Consider the following 16,272-nt stretch of genomic DNA (forward strand, 5'->3'; position numbering starts at 1 on the left):
GAGACCCCGACCCCGACCCCGACACGGCACCCCGACACCGACACGACACCCCGACCCCCGACACCTCCCGAAAAGGTTTTCTTTGGCCTTCGAGAGGCCGACAGGGTCATATATTTGTGAATTATTAGTTAGGTCATATATTTTTCGATTTGGTTATGAAAAACATCATATATAATTGTGTTGATCGGGTAGTTTTAAATGTGCAGTTGTTTATGTTGTACTTTTTTCATGTTGTACTAATTTCGTTTATTCTTTGTCATGGCAGGTGTTGACAGATGGTGGGCGCTGGTCGGGAGCGCGCCGAGGCCCCTTCTTCGTCGGCGCGTAGTGTGAGGTCTTCCCTTCCACAGGCACCTCTCCGTCGAGCGTTGCTGGACAGTATGGCAACACCGCCGGGCCCTTCTTCGTCGACCGCGGTGCCTAGCAGGGGACGAGGTAAGAAGAAGGGCCGAGGTGGAGCACGTGGTCGCGGGAGAGGACGTAGGGTGGCTCTTACGGCGCCTTCCTCGCCGCCGCCCCCAACTGTTTCACCCGAGCACGTGACTGCTAGGGTGGACTCGTCTGAGGAGGAGGCTACACGGACTCCGGTCCACGAGCCTCCGGTCCACGGGTCTTCGGCCCACGAGCCTCGGGTCGACGGGCCTTCGGCCCATGAGAGTTGGGCCCACGAGACCCCGGAGGAGCACACGTCTGGATGGGGTACTTGGTCGAGTCAGCCTGAGGAGCCGAGTGGCTATGCTGACTCGTTTTGAGGAGGAGGGGGAGGAGGGGGGCAACGTCTACCAGCATGGTGCTACACGGCTCCCGTCCGTGCCGGTGACCCGCGAGCAGAGGTGGTTGATTTTCCCTGATGGGGAGAGGTAAGTGCATTTAATCTTTTTGTACCTTCCGCATTCACATTTCTTCAAATAACTAATGCATTGGCCTTGTCATGCTGCAGGGGTTGGGACCACCATGAAAGTGTCCGCCGGCCCAACTCCGTCCTTGGAGTTCTGATTCGGCAAAACTTTCCGGGGTTTGTCACGTTGCCTGGTGAGGGTCGGCTTCCAGAGGTTGGGAGCATTACTTGGCTGCCCCGGCCCCGCCGGGTGAGATTATCGACGGTGTCTTGTGCAAGACGAGGGCAGACATGGTGATCAGAAAGTTCTGGGTAATTTCTCCTTTACACAATTAAAAATCTTCAACTAGCTAGTTATTAATTGTACTAATCAATATTGTCTCATTTGATTGCAGACATTCTACAGGTGTGAGGAGGGATACGAGGAGTTGGCGGCGATGTTATCCACAAGGAGTGCAAGCGCCTACTTCAGAACTTACGGCATGAGGCTCGGGTGCAGTCTGTTCGAGACTACTACGCCGACCGTGGTATCAAGAAGTCCAAGCAGGAGTGCCCGCGATATTTTCTTGAGTAAGGAGCAGTACATGAAGGTAAATCTTAAGGCCTTGTACTTAATTCCTTTATTTAGTAATTCATAGCCGTAGCGCTGAAGTTTCTATTTGCTAACTTAGGCCCCTCAGAGATGGTGTGCGGATCGGATGGATTGTTGGGAGGTGTTGGTCGATGGGTGGTGCTCAAAAGAATGGCTGGCCACCCACAACGAGGCCAAGGACAAACGTGCCCAAATGGAAGGTGTGCCACACCACCAAGGCAGCTCCAACTTATTTCAGTATGGGCGGAACTGGGTATGTGGTTTGCTTCATGATTCATGCAATTCATTCATCATGCTAGCTTTAGCCCTTTAATTACTAATTTACTTTGTTTCTCTCTTTCAGGCACGCTATAATAAGGTGGATAAGGTGCCAGAGGTGTACGACCTGTATGCCATGGCCCACACTGGCTCTTACAAGAAAGTCTAGGCATTCTCTGCGTCTGACCTCGATGATCCAAAGAACTTCACCAACATCTCCGCCCATGAAAAGCTCGTGCAATATAGAGATCAGGGGAAGGCGAGGAAAGGGGAGGACTTTAACCCGAGCCAGGGTCCCATTGATACAGAGTTGCTGATGATATCTGGTGGCGGAAGGTCCCATGGCTCCATAGCCATGGGAGATGGACTTATCTATTGTCCTAGCACTCTCCCGGAGATCAAGGCACGCCAGTCGAGGTCCGCTCCTGAGATAAGGCCTCGTGAACGGCCAGTCCAACTCGCCATCAAGGTTAGTTATACGTACTCAGCTATCTTTCTCCATTACATTGTGTGCGATTCCATCAATGATTACAAATGGTCATGTGAGTGGTGTTGCAGGCTGCTATACAGAGTGAGAGAGATAGAACGGAGAAACTTCTGGCGGATGCGGCGGAGAGGCAGCGGGAGTTGGAGGAGAGGACGACAAAGATGTTGGAGGAGGAGAGGGCACGGAATGACATGCAGGAAAGGGCCATGTATGAGCTCCTTGTGGTAAGTTTCTTCTGCAGATTACTTGCTAGTCTTAACATTTGAGTCTCATTACTAACTAGTATGACTCTGTTGTGAAAACCAAATGTGCAGTCTATGTGCGAGAAGTCCGGTCAGACCGCTCCGCCGATGCCAGTGATTGCTCCTGGGAGCACGGTGAGTTTAATTTGAATGGACATTACTTGCTAGTCTTAACATTTGAGTGTCATAATGCTAACGAGACATTAGAAATGATCTTTGGTGCAGCTTAACTCCAGAAACGCATCGCACGATCCTTCTCCAGCTACCGGCACGAGCCAGCCCGCTCCTACACCTCTCTGATCACGGTAAGTTTCTCTAGACTTAGACTTAGCTTTATTTCCTCCAATATGCTTACCATAATGACCTAGAGTTAGCTTTTTTTCGTTCAACATGACTTAGTAAGCTTACTTATGTCAATAATTGCATAATTAACTTAGTTAGCTCATAAACGATCCATTTTACCTAAGTTAGCTCTAATATGACTCATTTTACCTTAGTTAGCTTACAAGTGATCCAATTTATCCAAGTTAGCTCTGAAATGACCCATTTTAGTAGATTAGCTCGTAAATGATCCATTTTACCTAGGTTAGCTTTAAAATGACCCATTTCACCCAGGTTAGCTCCAAAATGACCCATTTGACCTAGGTTAGCTCCAAAATGACCCATTTCACCTAGGTTAGCTCCAAAATGACCCATTTCACTTAGATTTGCTCCTAAACGATCAATTTCACCTAAGTTGGCTAAAAATGATCCATTTCACCTAAATTAGCTCTTAAATGATCCATTTCACCTAAGTTAGGTCATAAATGACCCATTTCAACTAAGTTAGCTCATAAATGATCCATTTCACCTAAGTTAGCTCAAAAACGATCCATTTCACCTTACTTAGCTCAAAAACGATGCCCTTCACCTTAGTTAGCTCATAAACGACCCATTTCAACTAAGTTAGCTCATAAATGATCCATTTCACCAAAGTTAGCTCAAAAACGATCCATTTCACCTTACTTAGCTCAAAAATGATGCCCTTCACCTTAGTTAGCTCATAAACGACCCATTTCAACTAAGTTAGCTCATAAATGATCCATGTCACCAAAGTTAGCTCATGAACAACCCATTTCAACTTAGTTAGCTCATATATGATCCATTTCACCTAAGTTAGCTCATAAATGACATATACTTCTTGTTCTAGTCTTCTTCTTGTTCTATTCACCGATTTCTAACTTTCTTATTTACCATTTTGCAAATTTCACTCACTTCATGGAAGCTAGCTTGCTATGATGGAGTGCTTGCTTTTTCTTTGCTAAAACTTTGCATTGTATCTAGCTTGCTATGATAGAACTTGCTATGTTGATGAAACTTTGCTATGTAATATGTATATGGAACAATGTGTATGGATGGAACTTGCTATGTTGATGTAACCTTGCTATGTAATATGTATATGGAATTATGTGCTGGATATGTGATATGTTTGCTGTTAAATATATCTATATATGTCATATATATTTGCTGTGAAAATTGTTGGATTTAAAAAACAGAAAAAAAGAGACAATATGCAGGCTCTTTGTCGTCTGCCACCGACGGCAAAGGGCTCTTTGCCATCGGTAGCGGGCGGCAAAGAGGCCACATGGCAGGCAACTGTGCTTCCTGGGAGGCTGACCAATTTGGTCAGTTTGCCTACAGTGGCTGACGGCAAAGGCTTTGCCGTCCACAGCGGACGGCAAAGGCCTGCCGTTAACCACCTAACGGAGTAACATTGCATTTATTGCCGTCCATCTTCTTTGCCGTCCGCTGCTGATGGCAAAGGACCCTTTGCCGTCAGCTGCCTGAAGCAGACGGCAACGCAGCTCTTAGCCGTCCCCTACTTTGCCGTCACCTTTTGTCGTCCGCGGCTGATGGAAAAGGTCTTTGCCGTCCGCCATCCATGCCTTTGCCGTCCGCCGTGGCAGACGGCAAAGTAGCAGATTCCTATAGTGAATGTGGTCTTAGCTGGAATGCTAAACTGAACCATGCAGTGTACTGACCAGGTGAAATTCTTGTGCATTCCACTAAATTTAAGCACCGCTATTTGCAGAAATAAGAAGACCACAATGCCTCTTGTCCGCGCACCTGTCCAAAAAACTGCCGTGCAGCCATGCCAGCTAGTCCTTGGTCCATGGACGAACTGGTAGAAAGTGCATTCCGGACTAGGATGTAGTTGTTTTCGCTCGTCCCTGCACTGCAATCAGGAAGTAAAACGTACGAATCAGCTTCTTTTCGATTGCGTTGCTCATTCTACCTTAGTTTCTACCAATGTAGGGATACCTTGAAGACGGGAGGTTAGACGAGGCAACGAGGGATAGCCATATCATTTTGCGCAGTTGTACTAAAACTGAGGTGTGTGCTTTTTATTGCGCGGATAGAAACGATACGGAGACAGACATCCCGAAACGATATGGAGACAAAACATCCATGTTTGCACAAATACGAAATACGGTTATTTAAAAAGTGACAGATATTACTACTTTCCCCCGTTTCCTCTTAGAACCAAGTCCTAGATTCATGCTACAAATTTCCCACTTTCCTCCCTGTTTGAACCAACGCTTTGAGTTGACTGTATGAACTAGCTTTACTTCTAATAATAGTAGAAGTCTAGGTGGCTTTGGAACAGCGGACGAAAGTAGAAAAGGATCCACACAAAGGGGGAAGAGTTGGGGCAGTAGAGCAAGGTAGTTTTCGAAGGAATATATACCTGAGGGTCGTCGGCATGTGGCAAAGACGGCATCGGGAGGCCGCATCTTGGCCACAATACTGCAGGGAGGAAGAAGGGGTCGGAGGCCCTCCCGAGCCGGCTCTCTCTTGGAGAGAACGGCACGGCCACTGATCGGGACACGCGGGCAGCCGTTGGTCTCCTTCCTCGCTGCCGACGACAGCGTGAACGATGCACCTACACCCCGTGCCCCGGTCGAGGTTGTCCGACCGGATTTGTGACCAGCCGTGAGCTGAGAGAGAGAGAGAGTGTGGCCACCTATGTCTTGCTTAGATCTGGAGAGCATGAGAGAGTGAACGAGATGAACCCTAGTAAAGCAAGCGCTAAGGCTCCTGCTTTTATATATAGAGGAGTGATTTTGTGTCACGATTGACTTTTTCAATAAATAAATATTGAGAAAGTCGATCTTTAAATCCCAGTATAGGAAAAAGTCATCCTTTCTGGTGGACAATGCTTGATAAACAGGGAACCAGTAGCATCAAGTATATTACAAGGCTGAGCCGAGGCTGCTCAGCAATTTATTACAAACTCGCCAATATCTTACATAAGGGCAGTTATGGCACAGGGGTGTGGTGGCGTGCTACTAGCTCGAGGATAAGTGGTGGATAACTTGACTCCTAACTGGCAGCTCATCAAGCGTCGAGGTGAGGCTCGATGAATTTATTCTGGGGTTGCAGAAGCGGATAATACAATGATCAAACAGGATCGCACGGGACTGACTGGGACTCCTCTAGGCGTCGGACTCGCTATCAAACTCTTCATCCATGAGATCGCCTTCATCATCATCTGGCCAAATCAACAAGCCAGGTGAGTACTTTGAAAGTACTCGCAAGACAGTTCGGACAAAAGATATATATGCATGAATGCGTCATGAATATGAATAATGATGCTCTTCTCAACAATAATACTGTTTCATGACTTATTAAATAAAATAAATAACTGAAAACCGATCGGGTGTCTGGAGCGACGCCTCGAAGGGTGAACAAATAAAATGCATGCCATAGTCGGGCGTCTAAGCGACACCACATAAAGGGCTTAAAAGAAATACCACTGTCGAATATCTGAGCAACGTCACAGACAGGGCTTATAAAAGAAATACCACCGTCGGACATCTGAGCGACATCACGGACAGGGCTTATAAAAGAATTTCCACCGTCGGACATCTGAGCGACGTCACATACAAGGCTTATAAAAGAAATACCACCGTCGGACATCTGAGCGACGTCATAGACAGGGCTTATAAAAGAAATACCACCGTCGGACATCTGAGCGACGTCACAGACAGGGCTTATAAAAGAAATACCACCGTCGGACATCTGAGCGACGTCACAGACAGGGCTTATAAAAGAAATACCACCGCCGGACATCTGAGCGACGTCATAGACAGGGCTTACAATAAATGTAAAGAACAAGGTTAGTCCATCCACAAGAGTAATCTTTTAACCGGGTTTACCTCACATGAATTCCACTAGGGTTTTTGGTCACTGAGACCGATATATCTGACAAGATAAGATGAATATAGTACTCGAACAAAGTACAAGATAATTCAAAGATTTGAGACTCTGCAGAGTTTGGATGAACTGACCATAGTCAACGGATTTCCGTAGTCACGAAGGTCTAGTTCCATTTACGGTATTTTAGTAGAAACGCATTTAACTAGTACACACCCATTTCACCTCACGATGCCAGGAATCACCCTGGACAACGGCCAAGAAAAACTTTGAGACGGGGAGGCCACAACCTCGAATAGCATGGGATCAAATTTCTATACGCGCGCTCTAAGGGGTTCCCCCCTCTCGGCCCCAACCGGAAACACCCATGCCCCCTGACCGGATGACGGGCTTTAATCCAGGGCCATGGAACCCTCATCCCGGCCTCTCTATTTGGTGTGTACCAAGAAAACGATTTGCAACTTACTATGCCATATTCCTTTCGGAAAACATGTGACAGTACAGGAAGGAATGAGTGGAAATGTGATTTGTTTCGTGATGACCCGGAAGTCAAATAATCTGGCATAAGACTGGCATGTCACAACACTGCCATCCTACCCATCCTCATGCCAACACACGGCCATGCAAATATGTATCCAACAACATAATGCTTTCCGAAACTTACTTTCCACTTATGTGCATGAAATATAACATTCAAAGAAATGTTCATGAACATGCCATGACCATACTAAAATGCAAACATGCAACAACCACTCATCATATCAAGAGTTCAAACATGCTTGCCTGGTTCGGAGTAGTCGGGGTCTAACTGTGCGAGGTTTGCAGCTCCATCACCTCCTCCGGTATCTACGGTATAAGAAAAGATATGCATGCAACGTAAATACCGTGAGTGTACAGAAAAGTGTTCCAGATATTTTTCAAATAAACATGATAAAAAACTAGACAGAAATTTGAAGAGGACAGAAAAAGAATCACTCGAAAATTCCATTCTGTTAAAGAGTTATAAGGGTTTTAACCCAAGGACTCATCTGTAATGAAACAAAAAACTTCCGGGGGGCTTTGCAGAAAAATACAGAAAAATGGTTCAGAGTGGACGCGTATTTGCCAGAGTATGCTTTCAGTAAACGATTCGAAAAAAACACAGGGAAGGCTGACGGGCGGGTCCCACCCGTCAGGTTTGAATTTTCAAACGAGGGAGCCGGGGCTCGTCGGCGCCCGAGAGCCGCGGTGGTCGCCGGCGGCGATCCACGGCGAGGCAGGGAGATCGAAGAGTACCTCTGTGTTCAGGGTGCCATTCCGCGTCTGTGGGAGGTGGTGGTGGTCGCCGGTGAGTACCACGTCGGAGGCGATGCTTGCTCCGGCGGACGGCGATTCGGGTGGTCGTGGATCTCGCCGGAGAGAGCTGCGAGGTCAAAGTTGAGGTGGGGTTTATCTTACTAGAGGTGGTACAAGGCTACGGTCGAAAGTAGGGCGGCGGAGGGGTTCTCACCGGAGAGAACGATGTCGGAGCCCAAGGCGAACGAAGGTGGCCGGAGTCGAGGAGGAAAGGCCCCTCGAGGCTCGTTCAGTGGCCGGGCGGGGTCTGGTGAGATGGTGGAGTCGTGCGCAGGCGAGAGCAAGCTCGGGGTGCTATATATAGCCGCCCCGAGGCGGTTGCGGAGAACGGGGTTCTCCGCGAGGTGATTACGGCAGTGCAGTGGTTGCACGGGAGGGTTCAGAGGTTGAGCGTCGTCATGGGTGTTCCCTGGTTCCATTTAGATGCTAATTGCGTCGGGATTGGGTTGTTTAGGGTGAGCTCAACGGAACAGGGCGGCGCGGGCCCGTCGGCGGCAGGGAGCGCGCTCTGCGCGTGCCGCGCCACGGCGACGGTGCTGCATGCGTGCGCTGGCGAGGAAACGGCCACGCGGAGCCACCAGGGGGTTTGGGCGGTGCCGAACGGCGTTATGCCGCCGTTCTGCTCCCTGTCGGCTGCTACGGTGATACGGCCGCCGCAAGACACGCTGGCGCAGGCGGGCTAGGGCGCCACCAATGCCAGGAAGGCGCCAAGCGCGCGTGTGAGGCTCCGGACAAGCAAGCCAGGCCGTGAGCTACGTGCCAAGTGCACTGTGAGCTTGTGAATGAATTTTGTCGAAGATTGACACTGAAATTCTGAATTTAACTGAAGATGGACAGAAACAGTTTATGCAAGGTGTTCGACAAAATGATCTAGGCATGTAGGGATTTTTCCTTGAGCTAGTTTTTGGTGGAGGGGCCTCTCATTGCATCTAGAGGCTGCCTGAATATTTGTAGAATTTTTGGAGAGGTGAAGATATGAATTCCAAATTTGGCAAATCTGGTCCAAACTTGCAGTGAGTGAAATTTGAAATATTTGAACAGGAGAAGAGTGGATCAAGATGGTTCTGGGTTGTGGGTACAAAGGACTATCCAAGGGTGTTGAGTTGAGGTCAAAAATCAAAAGCATTAGGGTACTTGCTTTCTAATCCACCTAGGCTCGAAAGAAAAGACAGATTTATATTGGGAGGAGAAATAGTTGGAATAAAATCCAAAAAAATGGATTTTATTTGTCTGGACAGAATGTTCGGATTGTACCAAATTGGGAGGAGAGGTTTTGGGAAAATTTCACCATAGGTGGCATGGTAAAATTTAGAAGGTATCAAAACCAAATAAAAGCCCAAAACTAAAAGGGTTTTCTTTTTAAAAGAAACTAAATCCAAGAAAAGGATTTTTGAGAGGGCAAACTTAGAGGATGGTTTTTAGGAAGGGTTTAAATGACCTTCTTTCAAACCAAGCAAGGCTCTTTTGAAAAACAAACCACCAAAAATTTTGGAGTGTCACAGCATCTACCCCCTTAGGAAAAATCTCGTCCCCGAGATTTCAGTTGATCCTTAAACAGGTGTGGGTGCTCTATCCGAAGAAAATCCTCGCTCTCCCAAGTTGCTTCATTCTCGGTGTGATTACTCCATTGAACTCTGAAAAACTTAATGGTTTTCTGTCGGGTCCTCCTCTCAGACTCTTCTAATATTTTTATTGGGTGCTCCCGGTAAGTGAGGTCCGGTTGCACGTCAATATACTCATGTGAAACTTGCTTCTCTGGGTTGCTCATGTATTTTCTCAACTGCGAGATGTGAAACACGTTGTGGATACCGGATAAGTCTCCGGGTAGCTCCAGCTGGTAGGCTACCGTGCCTCTTCGGGCCACTATATGAAATGGTCCGATGAATCTTGGTGCTAGTTTCCCCTTGATCCTGAATCGTTGCAGACCCTTCATAGGAGAAACTCTTAGGTACACCAATTCTCCAGGTTCAAAAATGATTTCCCGATGCTTTCGGTCGTAATAACTCTTCTGCCAACTCTGAGCTGTTTTGAGTCGATCTCTAATTGTTCTAACTTTCTTCCCGGCCTCCTTGAGCATGTCTGGGCCGAAGATATGGCTGTCTCCGGTCTCTGACCAATTTAGCGGGGTACGACATCTTCTCCCATATAGAGCTTCAAAGGGTGCGATTTGCAAGCTGGCTTGATAGCTGTTGTTGTATGCAAACTCTGCATATGGCAAACTTTCTTCCCAACTGTTCCTGTAGGTGAGGACACATGCTCTTAGCATGTCTTCAAGGATTTGATTTACGCGTTCAGTCTGCCCATCAGTCTGGGCATGGTATGCGGTACTGAAGGCTAGTTGGGTTCCCAGTGCCTGTTGCAGGTGATCCCAAAATCTAGAGACGAACTGTGTGCCTCTATCTGAGATGATAGTTTTAGGGACTCCATGTAGGCAGACGATACGGGCAAGATAAAGGCTGGCCAGTCTCTGAGTGGTGTAAGTTGTTTTTACCGGAATAAAATGTGCCACCTTGGTTAATATGTCGGTTATGACCCAAATGGCATCGTTTCTGTGTCGTGACCGTGGCAGTCCAACGATAAAGTCCATTCCAATCTCGTCCCATTTCCACTCGGGTATCTTATTTGGCTGTAACAGTCCGGCTGGTTTTTGGTGCTCGGCCTTGATACGTTGACAAGAGTCACAGCAGGCAATGAACGTGGCTATATCTCTCTTCATACCGTGCCACCAGAAATTTTCCTGAAGATCCTTATACATTTTTGTCCCTCCAGGATGGATTGAATACGGAGCTGTGTGACTTTCAGTCAATATCTTCTATTTGAGGTCCTTGACATTTGGTACGCATAGCCTTTCTCCATACCACAATATTCCTTGCTCATCCACGTTGAATTCTGAGGCTCTTCCCAAACTCACTTTTCTTTTTATGCCCTCAATGCTGGGGTGTCCGTGCTAGGCTTCCTTGATCCTTTTCATCAGGGTAGGTTGTATTTCTATATTCGACACACTGCCTTCGGTAACCATTGTTATATTGAGTCCGGCAAATTCTTGTTGAAATTCTAGCCTCAATTTTGGTATACTATCGTCGCCCGTGCTGGGATTGCGACTAAGTGCATCTGCCACAACATTTGCTTTTCTGGGATGATAGTGGATTCCAACATCATAATCCTTCACCAACTCTAACCAGCGTCGTTGCCGTAAATTTAATTCTGGCTGTGTGAAAATATACTTAAGACTCTTACGGTCTGTGTATATCTCACAACGATTCCCATGCAGAAAGTGTCTCCATTCCTTGAGTGCATGGATGACTGCTGCTAATTCCAGGTCATGGGTGGGATAATTTTCCTCATGCTTGCGTAGTTGTCTAGAGACATACGCAACTACCTTGCCTTCTTGCATCAATACGCATCCGAGGCCTTTCCGGGATGCGTCACAATATACCTCAAAATTCTTGTGTATATCTGGCACGATTAATACTGGTGCCGTTGTTAATTTGCTTTTTAGCTCTTGGAAGCTTTTATCACATGCTTCTGTCCATTCAAACTCTTTGCCTTTCTTGAGCAATTGTGTCATGGGCTTTGCTATAGTGGAGAATCCTTCAATAAATCTCCGATAATATCCTGCCATTCCCAAGAAACTCCGTACGTCCGTTACGTTAGCTGGTGGTTTCCAGCCAAGTACGGCCTTGACTTTTTCTGGGTCTACTGCAATACCTTCTTGGGTTAGCACGTGGCCCAGAAAACCCACCTGCCTTAGCCAAAATTCACATTTGCTGAATTTGGCGTACAGTTGATGTTTCCTGAGTTCTCCGAGTACAATCCGGAGATGTTTGGCGTGCTCTTCTGGTGTTTTGGAATATATCAGAATGTCATTGACGAATACCACAACAAACTTGTCCATATACTTCATAAATACTTTGTTCATGAGGTGAACAAAATATGCGGGGGCGTTGGTTAGTCCAAATGGCATTACTGTGAACTCATACAGTCCATATCTGGAAGTGAAGGCTGTCTTGGGAATATCTTCTGTTCACACTTTTAACTGGTGGTATCCTGATCTCAAGTAAATTTTTGAGAAGACTTTGGCCTGTGCGAGCTGATCAAATAAATCATTTATTCGGGGCATTGGGTATTTGTTCTTGATTGTGACCATGTTGAGAGCTCGATAATCAATACACAACCTCATTGTTCCATCCTTCTTCTTGGCAAATAAAATTGGAGAACCCCAAGGTGAGGAACTGGCTCGAATGTACCCTTTATCCAACAATTCTTTTATCTACTTCTTCAACTCTACTAATTCGGACGGTGCCATTCTGTATGGTTTCTTATAAATGGGAGTGGTTCCGGGTGCTAGCTCAATGCTGAATTCTATCTCTCGGTCCGGTGGCATGCCTGGTAGTTCTTCTGGAAATACGTCTGGGAATTCACATAATACTGGGACCTTGTTCAGCTCAGAAACGTCCACCTTGTTTAATCTAGGTTGCCGAGGTATTTGTCTCTCTTTGGCTGAAACTTTTATTTTCTTCCCATGATGGTGTGTGAGAATCACGGTACGGTTGAAGTAGTCAATAAAACCTTTGTTGGTGGTTAACCAATCCATTCCTAGGATGACATCCAGTCCTTTGCTTTCCAATACAATAAGGTTGGCGTAAAACTTCAATCCTTCAAATTCAATAACCACACCTTGACAGTAACTCTGGGTCACTTGCTTAATTCCAGGGGACTTGATGATCATTGATTTTTCCAGGGGAAGCATCGAAAAATCATTTTGCAAAGCAAAACTTTTCGAAACGAATGAGTGAGAAGCTCCAGAATCAAACAAAACCATGGCAGGTATTGTGTTGACGGGGTACATACTGAGTACGATATCTGGGGCGTCCTGTGCTTCCTCTCGGGTCACGCGGTTCAAGTGACCTTTCCGGTGGTTGTTGTTGGGGTTGAAATTGCTTCGCTTTGGTGCTGAATTATTTCCACCATTATTGAGCTTCGGGGTTGAGCTCCTTGGCTTGGGGCACTGCTTGGCATAGTGCCCTTCTTCTCCACAAGCATAACAGGTAACGCCTGGGCGATAGGTGAACTCTTTGTCTCTTGCATGGAAATTCTTGATTGGACGTGAATTTTCCGTCGGGGTTTTGTGTGTTCTACCCTTCTGAATTTCCGTTTTGTTTCTGGGGTTGCGAGCAAAAGTAGTCTGGTCCCTTTTGCGTTTGCGGAAATCTTCCAGGTTACGCCGCTCATTTTCCAGAGTAATGGCCTTATCCACCAGTGTTTTAAAATCTGGAAAGGTATGCACAACTAGCAGGCACTTAAGGGCGGGTGCCAGGCCTTCCAAGAATTTTTCCATTTTCTTGCTGTTGGTCATGCGCTCTTCATTAGCGTAGCGAGACAGCAGAGTAAAGAGGCTGTTATATTCTGATACTGTCATGGCCCTTTGCTTGAGTTCATCAAATTCTTTCTTCTTGATTTTCATGACGCTCTTAGGAATGTGTGCCCCACAAAAACCTTCTTTGAAATTCTCCTAGGTGATTTCAGTTTTGTTGGGGTGCATGTGCAGGAAGTTTTCCCACCACGATGCAGCTGCTCCTGTGAGATAATGTGGTGCATATAATACTTTTTCCCGGTCTGAACACTGTGCAATAATTAATTTTCTCTCCATGTCTCGAAGCCAGTCATCGGCCTCAAGAGGCTTGTCGGTATGAGAAAATGTTGGAGGACGCGTCTTCTGTAACTAAGATAATTTGGATTGCTGTTGATACTGACCACGGTTACTTCCCATATTGATGAATTGGTTCATCATTTCCTGGTGTTGTTGCTGACTCTGTTCATACAGACGACACACTTGTGTAAAAGCTGTTTCACTGTCCGGTTGACTTGTCTGACCCTGAGTGAAATTTTGGTTCTGCGGTGTGCCATAATTTTCTTCTGGCTGATTTGGCATGGAGCGCGTCCAAGGACGAGACATCTTTCACTCTGGGGATATATTTTGTGAAACTCGTAAGACAGAAGAGAGTCACAAAAGTCAATGAAATCACACACAAAGAACATTTTTAAAACTCCAGGATATTTTGAAAATACACGTTTGCGCGCGGAGAAGGACTATTACATATCTTACTCGCAAGCATAATTATACATTACATCACTGAGGATATGCGTACATAATCCTGACATGTTATTTAAACTAGTGCACTCCTCCAGATCCTACATGATGCGCAAACAGGCTACTTCTCACAACCTATGTACATATAAACATATTACACAAGTCGATACATTGCATGGCGTCTACGCGTACTCAGTTGGAGATGGTGAGGATCTCCCTTGGCCTGCCGAGGGTGAGACGCAGTGACGCTGGGGAATCAACTTCCTCCTCGCTAATAGGTTCCAGACGAGGAACACTGCGCTGAGCTGATGGAGCAGGTGCCGTAGGCGGAGTACCCTGAATAAGAGTGGGCGGAATAGGTGGAGTAGCACGTATGGGAGTGGGTGCAATAAGTAGTGCAGCGCGAATGGGAGTGGGTGCAACAGGTGGTGCAGTGCGAACGGGAGTGGGTGCAACAGCCTGGTTAAATTCCTCAGTGGTAGGCAAACGACGTGCAGTGGCGAGAATGGTAGGTGAATGAAAGGCTGAGGACGAGATGAAAGTTAGCGGTGGAGCGGTGTGTAGGAGTTCCCTCCTGTTAGCAGCACAGCCATGAACTGAGTCCATGCGGGCAGCTACGAGGTCGTCCACCATGCTGTCGAAGGCTGCCTCCAGGGCTCGGAGGAACTCGACAAGCATCTCAAAAGCCTCGTCACGCTCTCCTCTGGGGCAAGAGAAAGAATAGTGACAGGTGTATGGCACGTGGCATGGAAGGTAGCGGTAGCGACGGGTCTTCATTGCAGGAAGGACATCCCGAAGACGAGCTATCGCCTCGCGGTCTGCCATTTGCATAGCATGCCTCTCTGTAGGCATGCCTCTTCCCAAGAAACGGAAGTGGCGTATCTCAGCACGCCCTCCCCTGAATTGCACCGCGGCCTGGTGCATGGTCAGACTGTCGTTGTTCTTGTGTGGATAAAGTTTGAAGACTGGGCACACAGATGGCCCCATCGCGACCTGAACGATGAAGGAGAGGAGCTTGATGAACCCCTCAGGCACGTTGGTGAACATTTGCGACTCGCAGTCGTTGCCGGCCAGCTACAAAAGTAGGCACAACTTCTGGGTGATCAGATCATAAATTTTATGCTGACTGTCAGAAAAATGACTACATTTGTAAAAACATGAATAACTCTATCATGCTAATAACCAATTAGCGATCGCACCTAGTGGCTTCCTACAGTCAGCCTGGCTCTGGTTACCAAGTCTGTCACAACCGACTTTTTCAATAAATAAATATTGAGAAAATCGATCTTTAAATCCAGTATAGGAAAAAGTCATCCTTTCTGGTGGACAATGCTTGATAAACAGGGAACCAGTAGCATCAAGTAAATTACAAGGCTGAGCCGAGGCTGCTCAGCAATTTATTACAAACTCGCCAATATCTTACATAAGGGCGGTTATGGCATAGGGGTGTAATGGCATGCTACTAGCTCGAGGATAAGTAGTGGATAACTTGACTCCTAACTGGCAGCTCATCGAGCGTCGAGGTGCGGCTCGATGAATTTATTCTGGGGTTGCGGAAGCGGATAATACAGTGATCAAGCAGGATCGCACGGGACTGACTGGGACTCCTCTAGGCGTCGGACTCACTATCAAACTCTTCATCCATGAGATCGCCTTCATCATCATCTGGCGAAATCAACAAGCCAGGTGAGTACTTTGAAAGTACTCGCAAGACAGTTTGGACAAAAGATATAATCAATGAATGCATGAATGCGTCATGAATATGAATAATGATGCTCTTCTCAACAATAATATTGTTTCATGACTTATTAAATAAAATAAATAACTGAAAACCGATCGGGTGTCTGGAGCGACGCCTCGAAGGGTGAACAAATAAATGCATGCCACAGTCGGGCGTCTAAGACACACCACATAAAGGGCTTAAAAGAAATACCACTATCGGATATCTGAGCGACGTCACAGACAGGGCTTATAAAAGAAATACCACTGTCGGACATCTGAGCGACATCACATACAGGGCTTATAAAAGAATTACCACCGTCGGACATTTGAGCGACATCACAGACAGGGCTTATAAAAGAAATACCACCGTCGGACATCTGAGCGACGTCACAGACAGGGCTTATAAAAGAAATACCACCGTCGGACATCTGAGCGACGTCACAGACATGGCTTACAATAAATGTAAAGAACAAGGTTAGTCCATCCACAAGAGTAATCTTTTAACCGGGT

The sequence above is a fragment of the Triticum dicoccoides genome, chromosome 2B (genome assembly GCF_002162155.2).
Source record: "Triticum dicoccoides isolate Atlit2015 ecotype Zavitan chromosome 2B, WEW_v2.0, whole genome shotgun sequence".
NCBI lineage: Eukaryota > Viridiplantae > Streptophyta > Magnoliopsida > Poales > Poaceae > Triticum > Triticum dicoccoides.